The sequence below is a fragment of the Phyllobates terribilis genome, unplaced genomic scaffold, assembly GCF_046119375.1.
Source record: "Phyllobates terribilis strain yellow unplaced genomic scaffold, ASM4611937v1 Scaffold_2__4_contigs__length_985480577, whole genome shotgun sequence".
NCBI lineage: Eukaryota > Metazoa > Chordata > Amphibia > Anura > Dendrobatidae > Phyllobates > Phyllobates terribilis.
In genome coordinates this window covers 925,577,064-925,601,963 of record NW_027362762.1, presented here as the reverse complement: position 1 = coordinate 925,601,963, position 24,900 = coordinate 925,577,064, and the positions used below count along the sequence as shown (strand labels likewise).

General features: G+C 45.3%; 1 long non-coding RNA gene across 2 annotated transcripts in view; it reads right to left on the bottom strand.

Moving 5' to 3' along the window:
- Positions 1-721: 721 nt before the first annotated feature.
- The window catches only part of LOC141253063 (uncharacterized), a 216,173-nt gene continuing 191,994 nt past the window's right edge, over positions 722-24,900 (bottom strand). Inside the window, exons 2-5 of one of the 2 annotated variants that reach the window (XR_012314217.1) lie at positions 22,757-22,905; positions 22,359-22,583; positions 2,375-2,545; positions 722-947 (exon numbers count right to left, since the gene is read on the bottom strand). This is a non-coding gene — a long non-coding RNA (uncharacterized lncRNA). The remainder of the gene's footprint in view (positions 948-2,374; positions 2,546-22,358; positions 22,584-22,756; positions 22,906-24,900) is intronic. The other variant, XR_012314216.1, reaches the window with a different exon arrangement.

The window sequence follows — 24,900 nt, the reverse complement described above, 5'->3', positions numbered from 1 at the left end:
TTATTTCCAATATTAAAAAGAACCTGACAGGTGATACATGCCCCCCGATTTACGGCTGGCATGTATTAGACTGTGGTGGCACGATTCCAGCTATATATATTTAACTCTGAAACTCTGCAGCATTTAATAGCTTCTCGGGACTGAGCTGCATGGGAGGCTAGTCGGACAGGCAGGTTCCAGCGGCTTTTCTCCACCCTCTGTCCTGGAGTAATAGGTTTCTCCCAGCGGGTGGGGAGAAGCCATCCTGGACCTGCCTGTTTGACTATTAAACTATGCTTTTCTCTGAAACATCACAGAGTTTCAGAAAGAAACATATATGGCTCAAATCATGTCACCACTGTCTGATACATGCTGACCATGGATCAGTGGGTATGTATCACCTGTCAGGTTCTCTTTAATAAAGAATTTCCTTTTTTTAGAAAATACCTCTTTGTTAAAAAGGTGCCTACAGAAAAGCTGATCATAGACTTTCCCGCTTCTGAAAATCAAGGAGATTATCTGTAATCTGTGGGGAGCAAGAGTTCAAAATGCATGGTCATCGTGGGTCCTTCTGTGGAGGTTTCACCAATTTAAGATACACTAGGTAACTGCTCTCCTCCAAATTAAAGATGTCCGATTGCACGCAGAGAAGCTAATTAACCAAATCTGCTAATCTGGTTGATAAACTTCACTCAGAGACTGATCCATGCAAAATGGCATACTTTATTACGTAGACATGGGGTTAAATAGTATTCTCTTTCTAGGTGGGATTAGTAACATTTATTGCTCTTTTCTGATAACTCTGCACACTGTAATTTGTTCATCTATGTATCTTTTGGTCTGAGTAACGCCTTAAGAATTCTGATGGGAGGGGTGAAGTCGTCTGTCAGCGCCATCTTTGCCAACTTGACATGAATCTCTCTGTTATCAGCCATGCATATGCATACGTCATTCCCAGGAATTCATTTCTACAATAAGATTAAAAGCTATTAGTTATGTATTCATTAACTATTAACATAATCCATGTGCATATACTCATTTGCATACATACATACACATAGATTATTCCATCATCTCTATATTGATTCACACTGATTAGGTAATCTATTAAAAGAAACTAATTGATTTTCTATAATATATATATTTTACCTTGACACTTCAAAGAGAGAAGTGTGTTCTAAACGAAGACACTTTCTTCTATTAACTCAGAGGATGCTTAAAGGAGTTTCCAGGATAAACTATCATTGAGATAGGTCATCAATATCAGATCATTGGGGATCTGATAGCTGTTACCAGGCGGGGGTCCTGAAAGCTATGACACCCATAGCCATTTTTACGATAAGAGTTGCCCTTAGGCGACAGCCCCTTTAAAGCTCTTCCCGGTTCCATCCATACAACCCCTCCATACTCCTATTGGAATAATCAGGAACTAAGAACAACCACTGTAAAGTGTACAGAGTGAAGGAAAGGAAAAGTGAACGATTTGCCTTCACAGGTACAGTAGTTTCTTTCATTCTCAGATAGACTTGTGAAGAATGAGATCTGACATCTGATGATCGCCTTGGACAATTTATCCATGTTACCTTTAGATAAATGTCTACTATTATACCGTATCTCATAATTAGAGACAAATTTATCTGTTGTTTCAAAAATTTAAATAAGGAAGGCTTATGCAAAAAATTAATTCCGTGAATCTAGGATACAAAAACACGGGATTGTGGCCTGTGCGAATCCTGTATGAGGCTGTTTTCAGGAGGCCTGTTCCTCTGAGGCTATGTTCACTAGAAGCTTTTGAAGAGCTCTGTGGAACAGATCGCCTCGAAAATCTTCCTCCAAACTGCTGCAAAACTTGAAAACTCCTCCCTTAATTTCTATGGCAAATCCATTTGACTATTAATGAGGAATTTTTTTAGTTGTTTTTAACCCCACTTTGGGGTTTTGAAAAAGTCTGGTGGATAAAAAAAAAAATTCCACAGCAAATCCACAATGGCAGCATCTGCTCTAAATTGTGCTGATATTGCTGCATTTTTCACTGTTGATACATCACAAACTTCTACTCCATATTGGTAGGGGTAACATTTTCTGTGAATATCCACTGTGTATATCGACAGGCTGTAACTGTCAATCAATTTGCTCTTTCCCTTTCTCTGTTTTCTCAGAAAATCTCATCCATAAAATCTGATGTACCCATGTGGATGTACCCTAAAAACAATTCTAATGTTTATTTGGGTTTTCATTTTCACTTTTCACATTGATTATAACCAGGTATGAGTGAATCAGTTTGTAGCTACACAACTTTCCTTAAAGTTTCGCAATTTATCAATTTAAAATTTTTCTGGACATGATGATTTGATTCTAACAAATCCAGTCATTGACGATGATGTTCTTCACCTACCATGTAACCACATGGGCCTCCCTCAGCATTGGTCCATAGATGTGTGCGAAGAACCAAGGAAGCTGCGGCGTTGACAGAGGCGGTGTAAGGTATCAAATGAAGACTTAAGCACAATGAGTTTTATTATTTTCTCTTCCCTCCATTTCTGATACTTATGGGGTCTGGAGAGACCTGAGAGCAGAATAAATGATAATCAGGGCACTTTAGATTTGCGCAGAATCAAATCTGATGACTGAAACAAATTTCGAAGGATTAGCTCATCTCCTTGTAGTTATTGTATCCTTACATATCGTTGCGCCCTATTGTTACATTTTGTATTCATGCCGTACATTTGGTTTGCATTATGTCTCATATCGACCATTTATCAATGTTTTGCAAGCAAACTAATAACATTGACTCCATGAAGATTTTTACTAAGAGGTCATTTTTTTTGGCTCACTCTTCACTTGTTAAAAATTTGCATCGGGCACTGATTGCACTTCACAGTGATCCCCGGCTTAGATTAACCACACAGACTTATGTTAGACATTACCAAATTCATCCTGCAATTTGCATAAATGCTGACCTAGGCAATTCTGTTACACCTACATGATGGTATCCTTACAAGATGTGTTTTCAACAAATGTGGACATTAAAGACTTCCCTTGGGGATATGTTCGGGGAAGCATCAAAGAGAAGAGTGATGTACACAGTTATGAGGATGGGAAAGCCAAATGACAGAACTTAGCGACACAGAATTACTTGCAGGTGGAGGGAGACAAAAATATCGGAATACAGAAATTTAAAGGTCCAAACTGCATCAAATCCTTATTATTTATTCATTAGGCACCAACATAATCTGCAGCATTTTACAGCCGTTGTCATCGCTGGATCACAAGCCAAATTCCCTACTACTTTGTCTTTGGAGTGTAGGAGTCTGCATCTAAAATGTAATCAGAATCCAGACAGACACTTTCTATATCAGTTTACTAAAATAATTTAACTTTCAGTAGCAGAACTGTGTACAGTGTGAGATTTTAAGAAATCTCATGCACACAATGCGTAGGATATCTGCACACTAAATGGACTGATGCGGGGAATTTGCAATCTGCAGAATGTCGATTTATTGCAAGATAATTATTTCTTTATTAAAATGTATTAATGAAACATTTTTGACACTAAAATATGGGGCAGTTCCTCGCCGGATGATTGCAAAGGGTGAAATCCATCAGGGGCATGTGCACAGGGGGGATATGCAGTGGAACAGCCATCCAGCTGAAAGTATGCTGCATTTTACAGTGTAAATTGACGAACACTGCTGATTTGAAAACGACAGCATGTCAATTTATACTTCAGATGTAGCAATTGTTTGCAGCGGAAATGACCATGTTCAAAAACACCTAAACTGGAATCCCACAGATTACAAATTTGCAGCACTGGTCACATTACAATGTGGATATTCTTTATATTATTAGCATAAGAATTCCTTTGAGAGGACCTTTCATCCGTTTGAGCAGGTTAAACTGGCCACATCACGGAATAGTGGCTGCACAGATGAATAAAACATAATTTTTGTTTTTTCATTTACCATCTCCTTTGTGGAGATATTAGTGTGTCACCCAGGGGGAATATAGGGGACTCAGTAACCAGCCTTTTACCTTGCTTAGGAGGTCACGGCAGTCTGCTCCCGGGCCCGTACTCTAGGTCTCTCTTTAAAAAGGGGTTTTAGTGTACAGTTTGTCTTGTGACGCAACCTGTGGTTTCCGGTAATGGTTACCGGTGCTGCTGCAGACCTCCGGGGGTGATGGGATGGCAGCTGGGATATTCCTGCTCCCCACAGGCGGAGCGGGCCCCCGGGGCAGTGTAGGTGCAGATGGTGGTGATACTGGGGCTTGTTGGGCAGGAGAGATGGCGCAGCAGGAGTAATTGACAGAGACAGGGGATTCACTTCAGTACCTTTACTGGTGCGGATGTCAGGTACGGTCCAGGGTAGGAAGGGTGCACTTCAGGACTTCTCCCCAGTGAGCGGGTATAAGGCCTCCTGGTCCGTGTCTCCCTCTCTCTAAGCTCCTGGCCAGTCTGCAACTGGGCCTAGCTTCTGTGTCATGCTGTTCCTTCACCTGTCGCTTGGTAGTAGGACCTTTTTCTGGCAACCACTATCCCTGGACCTTGTGGTTCCTAGTCCTGTCAAGGGTTTAGCTTCAGGTCGACCAGGGACTTGTAGTCCTCCTGGTATGCCGGTGATCCCTACTGGGTATAAAGGACCCTGTAGGCGCGGACCCGGTGTCCGGTTTGTGTCTTGGGGTGAGCCTATGATGCTCCTTTGCCCCCTCAACTCTTTTCTCCTCTCCTCTTTGCCTCCAGCCACACTCGGGGCCCTCAATGCAGCAGCAGCTGTGCTGCGTCTTCACTGCTCTCAGTGGCAGCACACTCTCTGAACAACTAACTCTGACTGAATTGCCTGGCTCCACCCTCCATATAGATATCCCTAACAGGGCTCCCTCTGGTGTTATGAGGTGGAAGGGTGGAGGTGTTTGTTTGTAGCGAGGGCTTCTTGTGGAGAAGTCCATCCATGCACCCTTTTGGGTCCTGTGGTACCTGTGAACAGCAGGGTGCCACATTAGCTTGTAACGTTTCAATTCTAATATATACAGCACTAAGACCAAGGGGGCGTTAGCAGAGATTCATCTCTGGGATGTTTACTTTTTCCCTTGCATGACCATGACCAATCATAAGTAGGAGGTGTCATTCAGGTGAAACAAAAAAATAACACACCCCCAAAGAAACTCACAACAGCCTTTCTACTGTGAGACATGTAATGACTAGTGATGAGCGAGTGTGGCGCCCCTGCGGGCTCAGTCGCCACAGAGGTACTGCATCTCACCCAGAGGTGTGGTATCTCACTCTCAGGTAAGGATGGAGTACTGCCCCGGACCCTAACACCTGCATCCAACACACCACTCCAGGCCAGCAGGAGGGGGCAAGATGCCTCTGGTTCTTGCTGAGCCCCTTCCCTGGCTGGAGTGGAGGGGAACCAAGTGAGGGGGAACCATGTATTGGATGTGGGTGGAGGACGTAGATCAGGGGAGCACTTCAATTGCTGTATAAAAAGGGGAGCCATCTTAGAAAGACAAGCCAGTCAGAGTGTTCAGTCAGAGGAGGAAAGTGAGGGGAGCCGAGGCTCTGTAGGAGCTCTGCTCCAGAGCGGGCCTAGCGAGAGGCTCAGGACTGAGAGAAGAGAAGGAGAGAGAGAGAAGAGGAGAAGGAGCAGGAGAAGGAGAAGGAGAAGGGCTCCAGGAACAGAAGGGATCCCAGGGGTACGGGCAGTGCTGTAGGCCACCCATGCGCCCAAATCTGCCAGGCGGTGGAGGGATCGAGCCGCAGAGGGGACCGGCCCCTTAACTAGTGGAGAACTACAAGGCTCAGCTAGGAACCGGAGGCTGCTGTACTTGCAAGGTGCAGTGGCCACATCCGCAAATATATCACCGAGAAGGTGGCCACAGAGGGTCCAGGGGACTGCAGGTCGCCCGACAAGACCCGAGGCTACCAGATTGGGACACTGGTTGCGAGGAAGGTAGGGTGAGAGCCAGCGCAGGAAGACGACTGTGAAAGGCACACAGAAAGGGGTCCCGTTAAGTGCTACTGAATTATCTGGGGGATTGCTGAACCCCTGATTGGTGAACGCAGCGCGACGTGGGAGGCTGTAAGCTGGACAGTGCAACCTGAGGAACTTAACAACTGTGAGTAAACTCAGAAGACTGCACCCCACTGTCTCTGTGATTATTGTCTGTGCCATCACCCCCTGCACTACAACTGTGGTGCCCCTGAGGGTTCAGTCGCCACAGAGGTACTGCACCTCACCCAGAGGTGTGGTGTCTCCTTCTCTCAGGTAAGGAGGGAGTGCTGCCTGGAACCCCAACACCCACATTCAACACTACACTACACCAGGCCGGCTGGAAGGGCAAGATGCACTGTGTCTCCTGCTGAGCCCTGTCCCTGGCTTGAGTGGGGGGAACCAAAGAGAGGGGGAGCCAGTAGTGGGTGTGGGTGGAGGATGTAGAGTAGGGGAGCACAATTGTAGGAGGTATAAAAAGGGAAGCCATCTTAGGGTGGCAGGACAGTCAGACAGAGAAGAGAGAGAGAAGTAAGGGGGTGAGCAGAGTCTCGTCAGGAGCTCTGCTCCACAGGTGGGGCCTAGTAATAGAGGCCCAGGAGGGGAGCAGAGGAGAAAGGCTCCGTTCTACAGAAGGGATCCCAGGGGGTACGGTGAGTGCAAGACGGCACCCGTACGCCCCGAATCTGCCAGGTGTCAGAGGGATCAGGCTGCAAGAATGGACTGGTCCCTGGCCCAGCCGTGTTACTCCAGGTCTCGGCTGGAAAAACCGGAGGCTTCTGCGCTTCCATGGTGCAGTCGCCACAGTCTCATCCTAGTCACCGTGAGGGTCAAGTAGGTCCGGGAACTCCAGGTTGCCCAGAGGGACTTCAGAGCACCCGATCGGGACTGTGTGTGGGAAGCGCAGGGCAGGAGGGAGAAGACCCAGCGCGAGAAGTCGGTCTAGTAAGAAACATAAAGAAAGTGGGGTTCCGTTAAGCGCTCCTGATCAATTTGAGAAAGTGCTGAACCCCTTTTCTGGTAGAAACAGTGCGACGCGGAGGCGGACACCCGTACAGTGTACCTGAGAACCTTGAACAAGAACTGTGAGTAAAACTCGGATGACTGCACTCCACTGCCTCCGTCAGTTATTTCATCTGCGCCATCCCAACTGCACTACAAGCCCCAGCATCACCACCTACCATCAAACTCTACACTGCCCTGAGGCCCACTCCGACCTGTGGGGAGCTGTTCCATCCTAGCTGCCCTATCAACTACCTCAGAGGTCTGCAGCAGCACTGGTACAAATTACCGGAAACCACAGGTGGCGTCACGATCAAACTACAAATCCAATATAAACTATCCCCCTTTTTGTTGACCGCCCTGGGCCACGGACCGGGCCAGCCACTGTGACATATCCCTTCCCCAGTATCTGTAGGCCGAGCAGCGAGTACCCCACTGCCCTGGGGGCGCGTCACAACGCCCAGTACAACCCATAACATCTACACTGCCCTGTAGCTAAGCTCTACCTGTGGAGAGCCACACCATCCCTGCTGCAGTAACATCAGCTCCAGAGGACCTGCTCCGCAACGGCGGCTCCCTTAGCCGCATACCACGAACATTGTACATAATTCCCCTGTAAATAATTCCCTATTGAATGACCGCCCTGGGTCACGGACCGGGTCACCGCCACTGTGACTTCCCCCAGCATCTACCGGCCCGGCACCGGGTACCCCACGGCCCAGGGGTCGCGTCACGAGCATGCTCGCTACTGCTCAGTGCTCGCCCGAGCATGTCACTGCTCAAGATGCTCGGTGCTCACCGAGTATTTCCGGGGTTGCTCGACGGGAGCTCGGGTCTGCTCCCTGCATGTTTGGCGCTTTTTAGAGCACCAATCAACATGCAGGGATTGTCTGCCACACACTGTAATGCCGCAACCATGTTGGTTGTGGCATTACACTGATTGGCTGGCCGTACAGCGTCATCAGGTCTATATCAGACCTGGCGCCGCCATGCTCGTCACAGTCACCCCGGAATCAGACAGTGTAGGGAGAGCTGCTGAGCTAGGGAGAGATTTGCTTGTTTCTTAGTTAGTGTAGGTGTACCAAACAATATTAGAGACACATATCCATGTCAACTAACAGTCCTTCTGTGGACTAATCCATCTGATATCAGTGCTAGGCAGGCAGGCAGGGTATATAGCAGACTTCAGTGCATATAGCAAGAGGATCCATTCCAGTTCTGTCTGCTGCTGGTGCTTTTACGGATATTTCTAGAAATAGCCCCAGGAATCAGGGTGCCAGGAATAATTTTTTTTGCATCTTAATCCTGATTATTTGCTTAACCCTAGAAAGCATACCTGGGGCCTCGCAGGCCCGCCCTGTTAATTGTTTTCTATTTTCTGCAAGATTACTTTAGTTAGAATTTTGAAACTCTAGGTATTCCTCAGGTATATAGTTGTTTGTCATTTTTGTTTGAGTTATTCCATGTTATTTGCACACAGGCCTAAAAGGCCCCAGGTATGTGAAAATGTAGATTTTTATGGTCATGCGTTCTAGGGTTAAAAAGCAATCCAGAGAACACAGTTTTTCTGCTCCATTTGCTTGTTGGCACTGCAGAATACAGACAGATCCTTTCCATACTACAGCGCTAAAAATCCAGCTATTTCATACTGTGGTTTGTCCGTCACACGGATCACATATAAGTGCGCTGAAAATTCTGCCATTTCTGGCCTTCATTGAAATTTTTTTGCAGTGTGTTAGCGAAGTTGTCAACACCAGTTCGCTGTTAAAAATAGTTACCTACAGGCCAGCTATTTAAAACTGTGGTCTGTCCGTCACACGGATCACATGTAAGTGCGCTGAAAATTCTGCCATTTCTCGCCTCCATTGAAATTTTGTTGCAGTGTGTCAGTGAAGTTATTCACATGAGGTCGCTGTTAAAAATAGTTACCTACAGGCCAGCTATTTAAAACTGTGGTTTGTCCGTCACACGGATCACATATACGTGCGCTGAAAATTCTGCCATTTCTGGCCTCCATTGAAATTTTGTTGCAGTGTGTTAGCGAAGTTATTAACACCAGTTCGCTGTTAAAAATAGTTACCTACAGTTCAGCTATTTAAAACTGTGGCTTGTCCGTCACACGGATCACATATAAGTGCGCTGAAAATTCTGCCATTTCAGGTCTCCATTGAAATTTTGTTACAGTGTGTCAGTGAATTTATTGACACGAGGTCGCTGTTAAAAATAGTTACCTACAGGCCAGCTATTTAAAACGGTGGTTTGTCCGTCACACGGATGACATATAAGTGCGCTGAAAATTCTGCCATTTCTGGCCTCAATTGAAATTTTATTGCATTGTGTCAGTGAAGTTATGGACACGAGGTCGATATTAAAAAAAGTTACTTACAGGCCAGCTATGTAAAACTGTGGTTTGTCCGTCACATGGATGACATATCACTGCGGTTCAAATCCAGCCATTTGTAGTGAACTTGGAAAATATTGTCCTCCATTTAAAATGGGCAAGGCGCGTGGCAAAATACAGGGAAGTGGACGTGATGGTGAAGATGGTGCATGCAGAAGACGAGGCCGAGGTTGTGGGCTAGCTGAAATTGTGCCACAACAAACACCCACATCTTCTCACTCGACCTTCCTGTCCCAATTAATAGGGGACCGCAGAACACCACTGTTGAACACAGAGCAGTTTGAAAAGGTTATTGGTTGGATAGCAGATAATGCTTCCAGTCACTTAGGCACCACCACCACCACATGGTGAAGTCTCAGTAGCCGTGAGTCTGGACTGCATATTCCTCACCCTGATCCTCCTTCCTCCCACCATGCCGAGTGCCTGAGACCACTGATCCCACACTTGGACACTCCTAAGAACTGTTCACTTTTCCATTTATAGATTCGGGCCTCTCGCCCGGTCCACTTGAAGCGGGGCAAGAGGAGATCGCATGTAGCGATGCCCAAATATTTGAGCAGCCATGGTCACATGAAGGCGACGGTGGGAAACTGTCACAAGAGGTGGACGATGATGAGACACAATTGCCTGAAAGTCAGGAGGTGGACCAGGGTGCAGAAGTGGAAGATGAGGTGGTGGATGATACAGTAACTGACCCAACCTGGCAGGGGGACATACAGAGCGAGGAGAGCAGTACATAGGGGGAGGGAGGCGTAGCACCAAAACAGGCAGGAAGAAGCAGTGTGGTGGCCGCAGACAGAAGGCGGGCAACTTTTCCCCGTAACATTAACACGACAGAAGTTGCCAGTACAACTGTTAGGTTTTCCTGAGTCTGGTTGTTTTTTTAAAAACTCTACCGATAACCCCAAAAAGGCCATTTGCACCACCTGCCAGGCCAGCATCAGCAGGGTTAGCAAAACTACCAGCCTGACCACCACCAGCATGATCAGACACATGGCGCAAAGCACCCAACTTTGTGGACCGAACCCCAGGGTCCAGGAACAGTGTTTGTGGGTGGCACCACTGCTTCTTCCGCTGTTGTGCATGTAAGCCAATCCTCTGTCCATGGCGCATGCGAAGATGCCTCTTGTCCTGCACTTTTGTTGCACCCTCTCAAGTAGCACCATCATCAAGCACGTCCACGTCCTTGTCCCAGCGCAGCGTTTAGTTGTCCCTACCCCAGTCCTTGGAACTAAAGTGCAAATATGCAGCCAACGCCCCGCAGGCCACACTACTAAATTCACACATTTCGCGACTGCTTGCGCTCGAAATGTTGCCTTTTAGCCTCGTGGAGACGGAAGCTTTCCGCAACCTGATGGTGGCAGCCATCCCTCGGTACTCAGTCCCCAGCCGCCACTATTTCTCCCGGTGTGTCATCCCCCATTACATGAGCACGTGTTCCACAAAATTAGCTGTGCCCTCAACAACGCAGTTACTGGGAAAGTCCACCTAACCATGGACACGTGGACAAGTGCTTGTGGGCAGGGACGGTACATCTTGCTGACAGGACACTGGGTTAACATAGTGGAAGCGGGGACCCAGTCGGACCTTGGGACGGAACACGTCCTCTCGACGCCGAGGATTGCGTGCCCTGGGTCAATCAGGGTTTCCCCCACATTCTACAGCTCCTGTAGATCCTCCTCCTCTTCAGCATCCATGTCTGAAATGACCACATCAGTCACAAGCTGGAAGCACTGCAGCACTGCCTCGGCCAAGCGGCAACAGGCTGTGCTGAAGCTAATTTGCTTAGGTGACAAACCACACAACTCTGAAGAGTTGTGGACAGCTCTGAAAAAGCAGGCAGATCTGTGGCTGACACCGCTGAACCTACAGCCAGGTATGGTCGTGTGTGACAATGGCCAGAACCAGGTGGTGGCTCTGACATGAGGCGAGCTCACACACGTACCATTACTGGCTCATGTGCTTATCCTCGTGGTTTAGCGGTTTCTCAAAACCTACCCAGAGCTGCTGGATCTGCTTGTCAAAGTACGCCACCTGTGTGCCCATTTTAGAAAGTCAGCTACAGCTTCCGCCGCCCTTGCTGTCTTTCAGCAGCGTTTTCAGCTTCCAGCTCACCGACTGGTGTGTGATGTCCCCACGTGTTGAAACTCTGCATTGCAGATGTTGGGAAGGATTTGTGAGCAGAAGAGGGCAGTTGTTGATTACGAGCATCAACAAGGCCATCGGTATTCAGGTCAGACTCCACACATAAGACCTCAAGAGTGGTCATGGATGTCAGACATATGTACCATCCTACAAAACTTTGAGGACTCCACCAAGATAGTGAGCGGTGATGACGCCATAATTAGCATCACCATCTCGCTTCTCTGTCTTATGAAACGCTCTCTGCTCACAATCAAAGAGGATGCATTGCAGGCGGAGCATGATGAGATGGAGCAAGGAACCATACAGGGTCATTACACACAGCCAAGCCTCATCTCAATGTGGATTGGGTGACAATGAGGAAGATGAGGAGGTGGAGGAGGAGCTAGTTTCATGCGCTATAGACGGTACTTCCTGCACAACTGTCATTCCGTCTGTTCAGCGTGGATGGCCTGAGGACAGGGAGGAGGAGTAGAAGGAGGAGAGCATGGTCAGTCATCCTCTTGGTGAGTATCAAAAAGGAATAGTCGGCACTCCGTATAGCTAGAGTGGTGCACGTGGAAAACAATGTCTGTAGGAAAAGAAAATCCCGGCACTCACGTGTTGATAATCAGTTGATTTATTCCACAACTCACACAAGACGTTTCAGCCTGTCCAAGGCTTTTTTCAATTGAAAAAAGCCTTGGACAGGCTGAAACGTCTTGTGTGAGTTGTGGAATAAATCAACTGATTATCCTCTTGGTGAGGACATGGAAGTCTTGCCTGTTATCAGTGTGGCACGCATGGCTGAGTTTATGTTACGCTGCCTTTCCCGTGATCCTCGCGTTCTCCAAATTTTGGGTGACAGTCATTACTGGTTGGTGAGACTTCAAGACCCACGCTAAAAGGAGAACTTTCTATATCTTATTCCCGAGATGGACAGGTCTACTAAAATGGGGCAGTACCAGAAGGCACTTGTTGAGGTATTAATTAAAAAATTTCCATCTGAAAACGCCGGCGGCAGAGGTCACAGTTCGTTGGACAACCAAGTAGTACAGGCGAGAGAGACACAACTTCAATCCAGCAGAAGCAGGGGATCACTGTCAAAGTTCTTGGACAGTTTTCTCAGATACTCCCATCTTACAGGCCCTGAGGCGCGGGGTACTCTCACAAGGAGTGAAAAGTTTGGGAAGATGGTGAAGGAGTACCTTGCGGACTGAACCAACGTCCTCCGTGATTCCTCTGTGCCCTATAATTATTGGGCATCCAAGCTGGACACGTGGCATGAACTGGCTCTCTACGCCTTGGAGGTCCTGGCCTGCCCTGCCGCTAGCGTTTTGTCAGAGCGGGTTTTTAGTGCAGCTGGTGGAATTATAACTGATAAGCGCATCCGCCTGTCAACTGAAAATGCTGACAGGCTGACTTTTATAGAAATGAACAAGGGCTGGATTGGTCCAGACTTCTCAACACCACCGAATGATAGCAGCGTAACATAAACTCAAATCCAGTGTCTTTTTTCAGGGAGGTCTGTTCCCATGCACCTCTTCACACCTACACATGGGTATACGCTTCCTGATTTTGTCTATTTGCTCTTGTCCTCCTTCTTCTCTTCCTCCATCACCATATTATGCACCACCATATCTACCATTTCACCTCCTCTACGTGTCTTGCAAGGGACATTGGAGTTCCTCCAAATTTTTGGCAGCTTTTGTATTCACTGCATAGGCAAACACTATGGGAGACTCACTTCCTAATAATGGGAACATTTTTTCATGAGGCCATCTACGTCTCTGCCAAGGAGCATTGGAGTGCCTCCAAATTTTTGGCAGCCGTTGCTTCACTGCATAGGAAAACACTATGGGAGACCCACTTCCTCATAATGGGAACATTGTTTTTAGGAGGCTCTCTGACCTCTACGTGTCTTGCAAGGGGCATTGAAGTTCCTCCAAATTTTTGGCAGCTTTTGCATTCACTGCATAGGCAAACACTATGGGAGACTCACTTCCTAATAATGGGAACATTGTTTTTAGGAAGCTCCCCGACCTCTACGTCTCTTGCAAGGAGCATTGGAGTTCCTCCAAATTTTTGGCAGCCGTTGCTTCACTTCATAGGCAAACACTATGGGAGACCCACTTCCTAATAATGGGAACATTGTTTTTAGGAGGCTCTCTGACTTCTACGTGTCTTGCAAGGGGCATTGAATTTCCTCCAAATTTTTGGCAGCTTTTGCATTCACTGCATAGGCAAACACTATGGGAGACCCATTTCCTAATAGTGGGAACATTGTTTTTAGGAGGCTCTCCGACCTCTACGTCTCTTCCAAGGGGCATTGGAGTGCCTCCCAATTTTTGGCCGCTTTTGCATTCACTGCATAGACAAACACTATGGGAGACCCACTTCCTAATAATATGAACATTGTTTTAAGGAGGCTCTCCGACCTCCACGCCTCTACCAAGGGGCATTGGAGTGCCTCCAAATTTTTGGCAGTTTTTGCATTCACAGCATAGGCAAACACTTTGGGAGACCCACTTCCTAATAATGGGAACATTGTTTTTAGGAAGCTCCCCGACCTCTACGTCTCTTGCAAGGGGCATTTGAGTTCCTCCAAATTTTTGGCAGTTTTTGCATTCACTGCATAGGCAAACACTATGGGAGACCCACTTCCTAATAATGGGAACATTGTTTTTAGGAAGCTCCCCGACATCTACGTCTCTTGCAAGGGGCATTGGAGTTCCTCCAAATTTTTGGCAGCCGTTGCTTCACTTCATAGGCAAACACTATGGGAGACCCACTTCCTAATAATGGGAACATTGTTTTTAGGAGGCTCTCTGACCTCTACATCTCTTGCAAGGGGCATTAGAGTGCCTCTAAATTTTTGGCAGCCCTTGCAGTCACTGCATATGCAATAACAGTATAGGAGACCCACTCGTTAATAATGGGATCCACAAAGCATAGCCGGCTGATGGCTCTCTAACAATAACGAGGTGCTACTGCTGGCCCTTTAAGAATAGTAAGGGCCGCCTGATGGCCCTATAAAAATAGGCTTTGTGACTTTCTGAGTCTCTCCATCATAAATCAGGGGAGGAGTCCTGAGGAGATAATTTGCATATTCCCACTGCATTTTGGGGTAAGTGAAGAGTCTCCGCGAGCTCAAAGAACACTGGATTTTGGCTGTTGGAGCTGAAAAGAGGACATCGGTAAACCAGGGGAGGAGTCCTGAGGAGATAATTTGCATATTCCCACTGCATTTTGGGGTAAGTGAAGAGTCTCCGCGAGCTCAAAGAACACTGGATTTTGGCTGTTGGAGCTGAAAAGAGGACATCGGTAAACCAGGGGAGGAGTCCTGAGGAGATAATTTGCATATTCCCACTGCATTTTGGGGTAAGTGAAGAGTCTCCGCGAGCTCAAAGAACACTGGATTTTGGCTGTTGGAGCTGAAAAGAGGACATCGGTAAACCAGGGGAGGAGTCCTGAGGAGATAATTTGCATATTCCCACTGCATTTTGGGGTAAGTGAAGAGTCTCCGCGAGCTCAAAGAACACTGGATTTTGGCTGTTGGAGCTGAAAAGAGGACATCGGTAAACCAGGGGAGGAGTCCTGAGGAGATAATTTGCATATTCCCACTGCATTTTGGGGTAAGTGAAGAGTCTCCGCGAGCTCAAAGAACACTGGATTTTGGCTGTTGGAGCTGAAAAGAGGACATCGGTAAACCACGGGCCTACCGGCGCGCGCATTTTGAACCTTTTTTTTTAAGCTTTTTTCACTGTTTTCAGAACATTAACAATAAGAACATGGAAGAGTCCAGGAGCCATTTGGTGAGCTGCATATCCTGCTACATGTTCACAGACTTGCCAGTGGAAAAGCCAAACTTCACATGCCAGAAATGCAAGCTTGTGTCCCTGTTGGAGGAAAAGTTGCGAAATCTAGAAGAGAGGTTAACTACCTTGAAAATCATCAAGGAAGGTGAAGAGTTCTTAGACAGAGCAGAATTATCTCTTCATGATTCAGAAAGAGAAGAAATTCGAACTGCACCTGACGAAACAGAGGAATGGAAGCATGTGACCCACAGAAGCAGGAGGATCGAGAGGCAGTCAGCACCCATACTGCTCAGGAACCAGTACCAGGCTCTCACGCAGGAGAACCATGAAGAAATACAGCAAAATAAGACTTTGCCAGCAATGAATAACCTTGTAAGCCCTCAGAATCCTAATGGATCGAGAAAGAAGCATGTTGTGAAGAAAAAACGGAGAGTGGTGGTCATGGGGGATTCCCTGTTAAGAGGAACAGAGGCGGCTATCTGCAGACCAGACATAACCTCAAGAGAAATGTGCTGTCTTCCAGGAGCAAAAATTAAAGATGTGTCTGACAGGATATCAAGACTCTTCAGACCTACAGATCACTACCAATTCCTGCTAATACATGTGGGGACAAATGACACCGCAAGAAAGGACCTGGAAACCATCTGCAGTGGCTTTGAAGACTTAGGCAAGAAAGTGAAAGAATTGGGAGCGCAGGTGGTCTTCTCATCCATCCTCCCAGTGGATGGCCATGGAACAATGAGGTGGAATAAGATTCTACAGGTGAACAACTGGCTACGTCGATGGTGCCGTCAACAAGGATTTGGATTTCTGGATCACGGAATGAATTACCTATACGATGGACTACTTGCTAGAGATGGGGTGCACCTTACGAAGACTGGAAAACATGTATTTGGAAGTCGCCTTGCTACACTCATCAGAAGAGCTTTAAACTAGAACAATGTGGGAAGGGAAGCAAAAGGCCAGAAAAAGCCATACAGCTGATAAATACTATTGAGATCTCTGCTACTGGAAGTGGAAAGGAAGAACAAAGACAAAACAATTTAAATAATAAAAATATGGGAGGAAGAGAAACCAATCACAAACTAAAATGTTTTTATCAAATGCACAAAGCATGGGCAACAAACAAGGAGAATTGGAACTACTAATGCAGGAAAAGGAATATGATGTCATTGGAATCACTGAAACTTGGTGGGACGATACACATGATTGGAATAAAAGGCTAAAAGGATACAACTTATTTGCAAGAAACAGACTTGATAAACGAGGAGGAGGTGTTGCATTGTATGTTAGAAAAGCGTATATCTGCACAGAGATTGAAGCTTCAGAGACTGGGAGTTCTGTGGAAACTGTTTGGGTAAGAATACAAGGAGAGAACAACGGAAAGGACACCATTGTAGGCATTTACTACAGGCCACCTGGGCAAGCTGAAGATATGGATGAACTCTTTATGTATCAAATAACCAAGTTCTCAAAAAAATATGACGTAGTGGTCATGGGAGATTTCAACTATCCAGACATTTGTTGGGAATCTCTCTCAAGTAAAACTAACAGGTCAAGCAAATTCTTATCCTCTCTTGCTGACAACTTTATCTTCCAAAAGGTAGGGGAGAAAACAAGGGGATCTGCTACTTTGGATCTAATCCTTATAAATAGGGAGGAAATGGTTGAGGAGGTAAAGGTGGCTGGGACCCTAGGAGGCAGCGATCATGCTATTATAGAATTTTGGATAACTAGAGGAGGAAGACATGTGAAGACTCAGACTTCAAGGTTAGATTTTAGAAAGGCAGATCTTAAGAGACTCAGAAAGAGAATAGGAGGGATCCAATGGCTGGATGTCCTTAAGGACAAAAATGTCCAGGAAGAATGGGAAGCATTTAAGGAAACCAGGATGGATGAACACAGAACTTAAGCACATGCTAAAAAGAAAGAAAGAAATGTTTATTAAATGGAAAGAGGGAGGCATATCTAAAGAAGATTATAATGCAGTCTGCAGATCCTGTAGGGCACGTATCAGGTTAGCTAAAGCTGACAATGAATTAAGGCTTGCAAGAGATGTCAAAAGCAATAAAAAAGGATTTTGGGGGTATGTCAAAAGTAAAAGAAAAGTCAAAGATGCTATAGGATTTTTACAGGATGAAAATGGAGAAATGGTAAGAGAGGATGTTGAGAAGGCCGAACTTTTTAATTCCTATTTTGCATCTGTTTTCTCTCAGAAAGAAAATGTAACATCAACTGATCTTCACTGTCCTTTTAAAGGAATAGAGGAATCCAAGTTATCTGTAAACAGAAAGATTGTGAGGGAATATTTAGTTAACATAAATGAGTTCAAGTCTCCAGGTCCAGATGAATTACACCCCAGAGTACTGAAGGAGATCGTAGAAGAAATTTTAGAACCACTCTCCATAATCTTTGAAAATTCTTGGAGAACAGGAGAAGTCCCAGAAGACTGGAGAAGAGCAAATGTTGTTCCTATCTTCAAAAAGGGGAAGAAGGTGGACCCAGGGAACTATAGGCCGGTGAGTCTGACTTCTATACCAGGAAAGATCTTTGAACAAATTATTAAACAACATGTATGTAAGTACATGGATAAGAATGAAGTGATTAACCAGAGTCAGCATGGGTTTGTAACTAACAAGTCATGTCAGACTAACTTAATTTCCTTCTATGACAGAATCACTGACTGGGTGGATCAGGGAAATGCTGTAGATATAGTATATCTTGACTTCAGCAAAGCATTTGACAAAGTATTTCACACCATCCTTATTGAAAAAATGACCAAGTATGCAATGGACCAGGCAACTGTTAGGTGGATTCATAACTGGCTTAGTGATCGGACTCAAAGGGTGGTTGTAAATGGCTTCACATCCAGCTGGATGAATGTCTCAAGTGGGGTACCACAGGGCTCCGTCCTGGGACCTGTATTGTTCAACATCTTTATCAATGATTTAGATGAAGGAATTGAGGGTAAACTGATTAAATTTGCTGATGACACAAAGCTAGGAGGGATAGCTAATACTAGAGAAGAGAGAGAGAGGATTCAAAAAGACCTAAATAAACTGGAGCAGTGGCAGCAACCAACAGAATGGTTTTTAACAGGGAAAAATGCAAAGTACTACATCTGGGCAATAAAAATGAAAAAAGCATATATAGAATGGGAGGAATAGAGCTAAGCAACAGTACATGTGAAAAAGACTTAGGTATACTAATAGATCATAGACTGAACATGAGTCAACAGTGTGATGCAGCAGCAAAAAAGGCAAATACAATTCTGGGATGTATTAACAGAAGTATACAGTCTAGATCACGTGAAGTCATTATCGGTCTTTACTCCTCTTTGGTCAGACCTCATCTGGAATACTGTGTACAGTTTTGGGCACCACATTTTAAAAAAGACATAGACAAACTGGAGCAAGTTCAGAGAAGAGCGACCAGAATGGTGACTGGTCTGCAAACCATGTCCTATGAGGAACGGTTGCAGGATTTGGGAATGTTTAGCTTGCAAAAAAGAAGACTGAGAGGAGGTCCCTTCCAACTCTACCATTCTATGATTCTATGATTAAATGAAACAGGATGTGTCTGATGATGTGTCACACACCACATGGCCAGATAAGGTTGTAAAATGTTAAAATTACATTTACCAGTGAATGCATTTGTCTTGGCTCGAAAGCAATGCAAAAGTGCAAAAACTCATCATAAACACTACGTGTGAACATAACCCAAGGTGTGTAGGAACATTTTTGCTTTTGTATATTTATTTGTATGCATTATGTACAAGTCTTTACCCTGGAAAGGATGTTCCATAACATATTTCCCAGGAAAATCCATTTTGGTTTAGTTTTTGTATGTTTTATTGTTACTACATAAAATTAGTCTAATACCTCTGACAACGATGTTGACAGCAGTGACCTGGGAGTCAGAAATGCTTCCAGGGGTCTTCCCCATGCTGTTCCCATGTCATTTGAGCACTGTTCCCATCGATTTGGGCACTTTTTAGGCCCTCTGCAGACCGCCGGGGGGAGCCGCCTGAAAAATGCTCGAGTTTCCCAAAGACTTACATTGGGCTCATTGCTCGAGTCGAGCACCCGAGCATTCCAATTTGCTTGACCCGAGCATCAAGCACCCGAGCATTTTAGTGCTCGCCCATCAATAGTAATAACACAAAACCCTGAACTCCTCCATGATCTTTTCTGTGCACCATTGGCCAAAGCTATGAGTCATTACAAACACCTCTTGCAGCTTTCATCTTACAGCAGTTAGTGTGGGAGAATGGGGAGTAGAGCAGAGCTGAAAATGCCCTGAAATAAAATCTGCAAGAGGTGTTTGTAATGACTCATAGCTCTGTTCTATGCTAATGGTAGAGTTCATGGAACAAGGCTGTGTGCCACTACATGTCTTACAGGTAAGATCTGACTTACTCTGGTGGCATTTTCTTTTTTTCCCTTCTGCAGTACACCTCCTGCTTCTGATTGGTCAAAATCATACAGGGGGAAATGTAAACACTCCCTTAGAGATCACCCTATTAGGCTTAGCGAATTAGAATCTAAACTTTACAGGCTTCCTCTCCCTTCAGATCGGCACCGATGTGACATCATCGTGAGGGCCCGATTGATGCCATGGCTACCTGAGGTCGTCATGACGACTTTTGGGTCAGCCAGCTATGTGAAGCTTGTTAGACCATTCTCAGACCATGGTCTAAGAAACTTCTGTCAGTGCAGCACTGACAATTTTAATGCATTGCAATGCTGGTGCAAATTTAGTGTCCACATATTTGGTATTTCTATAGCGGTGAGAGCTCGTTTAATTTATGGGTGCATGTCTCCTGAAGCATGAGCTGGGCATAATTTATGGACATTACAATGTTCTGGGCACTACATTGGCAGATTGTAATTTTCACTCAGCAACATTCACTGCTGCTTGTCACTGGAAAACACCCATGAAGTCAAAATCATCACTACACCTATAAATAAATTCCTACAGTGGTACAATCTCCAAATTTGGGTCACAAGAGAGGGGATTCTGCTCTTCTGGCACTTAGGGGTTCTGTATATGGAGTCCGCAAACTATTCTAAGATAATTTGTTTTCCAAGAGTCAAATAGCGCTCTGTCCCTCCCAAGTCTCGCCGTGTGGCTAAGCAGTACTGTACAGACACATATGGGGTATTTCTACATTCAGCAGAAATTATGTTACCAATTTTGGTGCCATTTTTACCCCTTTCTCAGGCAGCAGAGTTTAGGATAGATTTCAGGAGTGTGAGAGTGTTGGAAGGCAGGCCACGGAGCACGAGGTTGCAGTAGTCGAGGCGGGAGATGATAAGGGCATGCACTAGCGTTTTTGCAGATTTGTGGTTGAGGAATGTGCGGATCCAGGAGATGCCTTTGAATTGGAGTTGGCAGGAAGTGCAAAGGGCTTGGATATGTGGTGTGAAAGAGAGATCAGAGTCCATGGTTACCCTAAGGCAGCGCGCTTGAGGGACTGGGGAAAGTGAGCAGCCATTGATGTTGATAGATGGGTGAGATGCTGGAAAGATGATGAATTCTTTTTTATTCATGTTAAGTTTTAGAAATTAAGCAGAGAAGGAGTATAAAATAGTGGACAGACATTGTGGGATTTTGGTTAGTAAGGAGGAGATATCGGGTCCAGAGAGGTAGATCTGTGTATCGTCAGCATAGAGGTGATACTGAAACACGTGAGACTCTATGAGCTATCCTAGGCTGAAGGTGTAGATGGAGAAGAGCAGGGGTCCTAGATCTAAACCTTGGGGGAACACCGACAGATAGGGGGCGAAATGAGGACGTGGTGTGTGAGTGGGAGACACTGAATGTTCTGTCTGTTAGGTATGAAGAGATCCAAGATAGGGCTAAGTCTGTGATGCCGAGAGATGAGAGAGTCTGTAGTAAGAAGGAATGGTCGACTGTGTCGAAGACAGGTGACAGGTCTAGGAGGAGGAGGACAGAATAGTGTTGCTTAGATTTGGCGGTTAGTAGGTAGTTGGTGACTTTAGTCAGGGCAGTTTCAGTAGAATGGTGCGCTCGGAAGCCAGATTGGAGGCAGTCAAAGAGATAGCAGGAGGAGAGGTGGGAGGACAGTTCAAAGTGGACATGTTGTTCCAGTAGTTTTGAGGCATAGGGGAGAAGTGATATGGGTAGCTAGTCAGAGAGGATGGATCAAGAGAGGGCTTTTTGAGGATGGGTGTGATCGAGGCATGTTTGAAGCATGAATGAAAGACACCAGTTGTTAGTGACAGGTTGAAAAGGTGGGTTAGGGTTGGAATGAGGATAGTGGTAAGGTTGGAGAGGCGATGGGATGGCATTGGGTCAAATTCACAGGTGGTGAGGTGTGATTTGGAGAGTAAAGAGGAAAGTTGATCTTCTGTAATGGTGGAGAAGCTGGTTTTGCAGGAGGATGATTAAGTATGTGTGAGGAGGGGCTCGGTGGACTTTAGTCAAAAGCTTGGTCTGATGGTGTCAATCTTCTGCATGAAGAATGAGGCAAACTCTTTGGCTGAGATGAGATAAGAGGGAGTATCTGCTATTGGACGGAGGAGAGAAATGAAGGTGTTGAATAGTTGTTTATGGTTGTGAGACAGGGAGGATATGAGGTATGTTTGTTTTGCTACAGTGAGTGTGTACTTGAAGGTAGTGAGGGACTGTTTGAATGCAATGAAGTGCTCATTGGAGTGGGACCTTTTACATCTATGCTCAGAAACCCTGGAGGCCCGTTGCAGTTCTTTGGTTAGGCTGGTGTGCCAGGGTTGCCTGTTGATTGTGCGAGCTTTGGTATGTGTGAGGGGGGGCCGAATTGAGAGCTGCTGCTGTTGTGGTGTTGCATAAAGCGGCAGCAACATTTGCATCATGTAAGGAACTAATGTCTGTCAGAGGGAGAAGGGATTCAGAGAGTGAGTGTAGGTCAAGGTGTTTAAGTGTGCAGGTTTGTGCATTGGGGATTGTGGCCCTGGAGAGGAGAGGGTAGAGAATGTAAGTAGGTTGTGGTCAGAAAGACGGAATAATAATTTGAATAATTTCAAAATAATATTCAGGCATGCTCACCTTTCAGAACTCCCACAGATCCAGTGCAGGCCATTGCGGAAGTTAACATGGGCTCCGGAAACAATGATGGGCTCAAGAAGTATTGAGGCTTAATGATGCGTAACTAATTATGCATGATGAAGCCCTATTCAAGTCTCCTGTGATTGGCTGCAAAGGTCCTTCTGGTGACTTCCAAATAGAGCAGACAGTTTTCGAAGCTGGCGCAGACCTCCAGATTTGTCGATACTGAAAAAAAAAAAAAATGACATGTCTTAGCATCAAGAACATGATTTTACTTGCTCTGGCCTTTCCCTATTGTATGTGTTGTTATTTATGATGAGAGAAAGCTGGGGAGACACAAAAGTGAAATAGGGCGTTATCCAGGCAATAGCGTTAAATGGTTATTCAGCAGTGCTCACCTGGTATTGTTGTAAGAAAGCACAACACTTTATAGGCTCAAGATGCAGATTCAGCTGTTGGTTGGGAGGTCCGACATACATATCAGTTGTAGGCGATGCAGGTGTGCTGTGCTTGGTATGAAATAAAAGATATCCAGAGAGTCCAGGGTCTAATGAAATGATAGCAGTCTTATTCTTAAAGCATTTCAAAGTATCTACAACTTTTTCACTAGGAGAAATCACAGAAACCACTTTCTGTGGTTTCTTCTGATGAAGAAGTTATAGATACTGCAAAAAAAAATTGAACTACTTTTTTAGAATATGTAGCCGTAAATCTTAGGTTGATCTAATTAGAATTCAAATAATTAAAAAAGTCTAGATATAGTTAGTGGTAATACTGCGTTACATATCTGTCATCCTAGCCATACATTAAAAGGTATACCATATGGAGCATTTACAAGTTATCTCTGAACTGTAGAGTGCTGTGGAATATGTTTGTGCTATAAAAATAAAAATATTATCATTATTATTTTTTTTTTAAAAAAAAGTTATTAAATTATTAATTTAAAAAAACAACAAAAAACAAAAGTGTTAGTTATTTGGGTGCTAGCCTAAAAATATATTTAATTAGTAGAATTTTTTTTCATGTCCTTGTTCATTCTTGAAGGTTTCTGCTTTGCTATAGGGCAGCTGGTGTTGTCATGCTGCAAACAAAAAAATGCAGTCGATTGTGTAGAGTAAGTAAGGAGCTTTGTTATACGGCGTGATGAAATGATTCCTGCTTGTACGGCTTGTACTGAATGAAATAGCAGCGCTCTGAGACCTCCTGGAATTTTCTTTCCAGACCATTGGATTATATGAAAGTAACAGCTGGGTGTTGCTTAGTAGAAATATGCTATTCATGTACATACGATAGTTTCATAAATCAAAACTTTATTTCCAAAACTAATGCTTTCCAAGTCCAATTTGCTGTGTACTGAATATTTCGCTGGTTATATTTTTTGGCCGCGAATAAATAATATCCTGTCCCACAAACTTTTACTTTCATCATTCTACTTTGTCCACTTTTATTTAAAAAATATGTATCAAATCTGGACTTGAAATATTGGGTCTAGTGGATGATGAATATTCGGCAGTAGTCCTCACAAATAAAGTGCTGCAAAGTTTGGGGAACTTCCAGGTTTCATACAGTTACAGCACATTGGATTTATGCAACTGCGCTCCAGTGGGAATTATAGAGATGCTTCAAAATGCGCGAGCTACGGTATCCATTCTTCTGTCTGGGAATTTTCCTCATCCACTGCTGTTCAGATCGTTAAAATTGATAACATTTTTGTAACGTTCTTCAGTTCAGTTCAATTTCATTGTCATTATGTCTGCTCCCCTTAACTAATGATGTAAAACATGTTACGCAACAAGGTCGTATGTAAATAACTCAACTGCCAAGTGATCGTTCAATGAGTCCAGGCTCTTACTCAGAACTTTGCTCCTGGAATAACAGGAACCAAAAGTGGCTGCAGAAATCAACCTCATTGGGTATAGACTATGGCGCTAATCACTGGCACTAGGGTTGATTCACAGCGGTGACACCGCGGCAATCGGTGAGATTGTTTTGGTTTAAAGGAGTTGTCCACTACTTTATATGATCCCCCAATGTATTCCCCCAGGGCCCATAAGTGTTTCTCTAAATACCTTGTAGTGCCTTTTCTGCCTGTGAGCGGTACTATCACTGGCCGCTCACAGGCATTACATGACCCCCGGCTGCATCCAGCTCTGACATGCGCTGACGTCACGACAAGTCCAGGCTGCAGCCGGGGGTCCCTCTTCCGCGTTCCACCGGTGGCTGCTGGTTTGTGGGCAGGGCATCTTACCCGGCATCCACCACGTGCTCTCCCTCTCCTCATTCACTGGGATAATGCACAGTGGATGCTTGGTGTGACACATGGGGTAACGCCGCCCTCAGCCCAGATTCCACCACGGGGAGCGCGTCACTGACGTCACGCCTCAATTGACGTGACATCAGTGAAATTCACGTGATGCCTCTGAGCAGCCAGTGATAGCACTGCTCACAGGCAGAAAAGGTACCGCAAGGTATTTACAAAACACTTCTGGGCCCTGGGGGGATACATTGGGGGGGTTCATATAAAGTAGTGGACAACTTCTTT